Source organism: Triticum urartu, chromosome 3A, assembly GCF_056163025.1.
Source record: "Triticum urartu cultivar PI428250 chromosome 3A, HENAU_Tu73, whole genome shotgun sequence".
NCBI classification, from domain to species: domain Eukaryota; kingdom Viridiplantae; phylum Streptophyta; class Magnoliopsida; order Poales; family Poaceae; genus Triticum; species Triticum urartu.
The window spans coordinates 467,119,651-467,124,128 of NC_141875.1; the positions used below are offsets into that span (position 1 = coordinate 467,119,651).

Sequence of the window (4,478 nt, forward strand, 5' to 3'; positions counted from 1 at the left end):
GGGGGAGCTCCTTGGCGCGTGGAGGTGGTGCCAATCTGGCGAAAGAACGTCTTGGTGTAACGGTCCGAGGGTGGTGCTTGCGAGCCGCCAAGGAGGGCCGCGGCGGCGAGGGGCGCTGGTGCCGCTAAGCGCGCGACGAAGAGACCGCGCAGTTCCTCCCAGGTGGTCACCGAAGATCCCGGCAGGCTGAGCAGCCAGGCTCGTGGCACGTCGGCCAGGGCCAGGAGGAACCAGTTGGCCATGACCTGGTCATCGCCTCCGGCTTCGAGGACGGCGTTCTCATACGCCTGCAAGAAGGCCGCCGGATCTGCCGCGCCATCATAGCGGGGTGGCATCTTTGGCTTGAACTTGCATGGCCACCGCACCTGCCGCAAGGTGTGGGTGAAGGCCCGGATGCCCACGGCGCATCCGCAGGCGCACGCCGGCCTAACCGGAGGGGTAGCATCTGCCATGAAGCTGGACGAAGCAAGCGGAGAGGTGGAGCTTTGGCGCACCCCTACATGGTGCGCCAAATGTCGGATTTCAGGTTCCGGCAAACCCTTGAGGTTCGAGCACTGGGGTGCGCATGAAGATCTCTCCCCCTCTAGGTCTCGCCCTTACCGCAATCTCAAGTCTTAGCGTGTCGAACCCGTAGAACAAGGGACACGAGATTTATACTAGTTCGATCCACCAATGCGGTGTAATACCCTACTCTAGTGTGGTGTGGTGGATTGCCTCTAGGGCTGAGGATGAACAGTTACAAGGGAAGAACAGCCTCCTGAGGAGAGGTGCTCTTGTGCTTGGTGAGTTGATGTGGTCGAGGATCCTCCCCTTTCTAAGGTGGTGGCTAGTCCTATTTATAGAGGCCCGAGTCCTCTCCCCAAATATTAGGCGGGAAGGTATCCCACAATGGCCAGTTTGAAGGGGGCAGCTAGTACAAGCTATCCTAACTAAAGATGTTCTTCGCCTGCCAAAGGCTGTGGTGGTGACACCGTCTTGGGCTCCACGATGACCTCCATCCTGCCGTCCTACTGGTCTTGGTCTTGTTGCACCAATATGGAAACCTTTGCTTGATGCCTCGGGACTCCGCGCCTGCACTTGTCTCTTTAGCACCAAAGAGGAAACGAGGACACTACGCGCGCTGACGCCCGCCTGGTGCCCGCCTGGCCTTGGTCGTCATGGCTTATGTCACAGGGACCTCGCGAGGTGCCCCTTGCTCTGATCTCTCCGCCCCTCGCGAGCCAGCCTGGTGAGGCCGTCCCCGAGGAGTTTTTGTGTCGTCCGCCTCGCGAGGCTTGGCCCCTCGCGAGGGTCTTGGGTGCTTGCTGGTGAAGATGGGTCGTACATGGCCGCTGGTGGAGCCACGCCGTGGGCCGCAGGCAGGCAAGTCTAGGGACCCCCGTTCCCAGGACGCCGACAGTTCGAACCTCAAGGGTTTTGCCGGAACCCGAAATCCGACATTTGGCACGCTAGGTTGGGGTGCGCTGAAGCTTTCCTTTTGTTGGTCCACGTTCCACCGCATCCATGTCAGCCGCGCGTCGAGCCCGCGCCAAGCGTCGGGCCGCCCTCGCCGCTCGTGTCGCTCAGACAGCCCCTGTCGGCGGGCCTCCCCGTCATTCTCCATCTCCTGTTGCCAACGCCGCTACCGGCCTGGCAGCAAATGAGCAGCAAGCATCATCACTGCACCCCTCCGTGCGGCGGGACGGCCGCACCGCCACCCCGTCGCTGACTCCGGCCGCCTCATCGTCTCACGCTCGTCGCACGCCCACGGACGCGCAGGCTGTGCTGCTCATGGCACACGAGCTCCTGCGCTACCGCCCGGTCGACGACCTCTACAAGGACCGGCTAGACCGCATCACCGAGCTCGTCACCGCCGCTGGGGGCTCCCCTGCACCATCCCTCTCACTGCCTCGCCCACCTCCGGCCGCGGGGATGTAGCTCACAGAGCGCCTCCGCCGCCTCTGCATCAAGACGGCACCCTCGCACCGAGACGCGCAGCTCACGGAGCGCCACCGCCCCCTCCGCGTCTAGACAATGTCCTCGCCCCAAGACGCGTGGTCCCACGGCGTGATCCGCCACGCCATGTGCCCGTGCATGAAGAAGGAAGCTGCCAAGAGGTTCCCTGGCAGCAAGAAAACTCTCTAGCTCTCCCGGCGCCACCACGAGAAGATCGCGTGCCGCCTACGGCGGCGGTGCGCGAACATCAAGGGCTGGCTCCGCCCCCGCCGAGGGCCCCGGTGGCCACCGCAGGCTGCCGCGCCTTTGCTCCCGAGCTGCGCACCATCGTTTGGCCAGGAAAGTTCTAGCCGGATCTTCCTCCGTGCTACGACGGCACCCTAGAGCCCGTGGAGTTCCCCCAGCTCTAGGAACTGAGCATCGAGATGGCCAACGGTGATGAAAAGGTCATGGCAAACTGGTTTCCCATGGCTCTCAAGGATGGCGCCCGCTCATGGCTCCTGAACCTGCCTGAGGGATCGATCTCCTCCTGGAGTGAGATGCGCAACCGCTTCATCGCCAACTTCCAGAGCACTCGCGACCGCCCTCCGACCGCGGGTGACCTGCGCCACATGAAGCAACAGCTAGGAGAGACCCTGAAGAAGTACATCCAGCGCTTCAACGGCATCCGCCTCAAGATCCCCAAGGTGACGGACGAAGCCATTATCTCAGCATTTCCGATGGCGTCCGCAACGTCAAGATGAAGGAGGAGCTCTCCATCCACGAGGAGCTATGCAGGACTCTGGAGCTGTTCAACATAGCAACCAAGTGTGCAAGAGCTGAGGAGGGGTGTCTTTCCCTCCTCGAGCTCCCTGATGTCGACCCAGAGGAAAAGAAGGCCAAGGTCAAGGACGTGAAACGCAAGGGAGTAGCTGTACTTGCGGCAGAGCCGGACATGAAGCATGGTCGGGACCACCCCGAGTCATCCAGGGGCAGCCGTCCGTTGTGCGCCTTCCACAACATGCACAGCCACAACACCAACGATTGTCAAGAACTCAGGGCCATCCAAGATGGACGCTTCCGTCGACGCCCCGTGTGCAACCACCGGGGCTACGGCCGAGGAGGAGGAGGACGAGGTGGAGGACGCTGGGACGATTGCGGCCCCCGCCAGGAGTGGCGCGACCGGCCTCATGAGGACCACTCGCAGGAGCGGCCTCGTGAGGGCGCCTGGCGCGACCAGCCTCGCGAGGACTGCCCTCAGGGCAATCCTAGCCTCCCTCCACTGCCGCCACCACCAAGAAGGAACGACGACCACCATCAGGACGAGGGGGCGGGGGCTTCCAGGAGTCGCGCGCCATCGCTTGCATCTTGGGTGGTGCTCAGGCTCCGGCTTCCCAGCGCATCTTCAAGCAGTTCTCTCACGAGGTGAATGCAGCCCTCCCCAGGCTCGAGGCCACCCGCCCACTCAGGTGGTCCAAGTATGCCATCACCTTCAGCTCGATGGACCAGCTCAAATGCGCGGCGACCGTCAGCGTCCTCCCGGTGCTCTGCTCACCTGTCATCAACAATGTCCAAGTCACCAAGACCGTCATCGACGGCGGTGCGGGGCTCAGTGTCCTGTCCGTCGAGATGTTCGACAGCCTTCAAGTACCCTATGATCAGTTGCAGCCTACTAAGCCCTTATAAGGTGTGACCGACGGCTCCACCACCCCGATAGGGCAAGTTCATCTCCCTGTCACCTTCGGTCAGCGCGACAACTACCACACCGAGCTCATCGACTTCGATGTCGCCCACATCCGTCTGCCGTACAATGCCATCCTTGGGTACCCAGCATTAGCCAAATTCATGGCAGTGACCCAGCATGGCTACAACGTCCTCAAGATGCCAGGAAGTGGCGGAATCATCAAAGTCCCCTGCGAAGAAAGAGATGTGGTGTGCTCCCTTGAGCGTGCCTTCCAAGCCATAGCAATCGAAGACCTTGACAGCGAGGGCATGCAGTACCCTCCTGAGGCCATCCCCAAGAAGAAGAAGCAACTACTCCGCACAGGGCCTCAGGGGAGCGGCGCCTCTAGCGGTGCCACATCAGGATCGGCGCCTGCGCCTGGGACGCCTCACTCGCTCGCATAGGAAGGCGCGCCCGGTGCCCTCCTCGGGCAGGGCTCGGGGGCTCTCTTCTGGAGGGCCTCAGGCCTAGCCGACATCATGAGGGAGGCGCTTGGGCACCACGTGGAGGCGTGCTTCACGGCACATTTCCCTCAGGAGGGCACCGGACGAGGAGCGCCTGGCGCTCAGGAGCTCATCGTCAAGGCCACCCAGGAGCTTCAGGAAGCAAGGGCAATATGTGGCGACCGCCACCCACCTGGTGCAGCTCCCCATCCAGGTGAGGGTGGCGAGCTGCGTGTCTGCATCGACATCCCAGGGCACAACAGGGCTGCATCTCAGGAGCGTTTTTGGCCTTCGCGCGCTGGCCGGTGTGAGGGTCCACCTTAGAGCTACGTTCGCATGTTGTTTGGCCTGCCGAGCGTGGCAGCCGCCTTCCAGCGCAACCTATAGAGCATCCTGGC

General features: G+C 62.5%; 1 pseudogene; it reads left to right on the forward strand.

The window, feature by feature from the left end:
* The first annotated feature begins 2,674 nt into the window (after positions 1–2,674).
* LOC147980110 (uncharacterized) lies at positions 2,675–4,108 on the forward strand (annotated as a pseudogene).
* Positions 4,109–4,478: the final 370 nt, after the last annotated feature.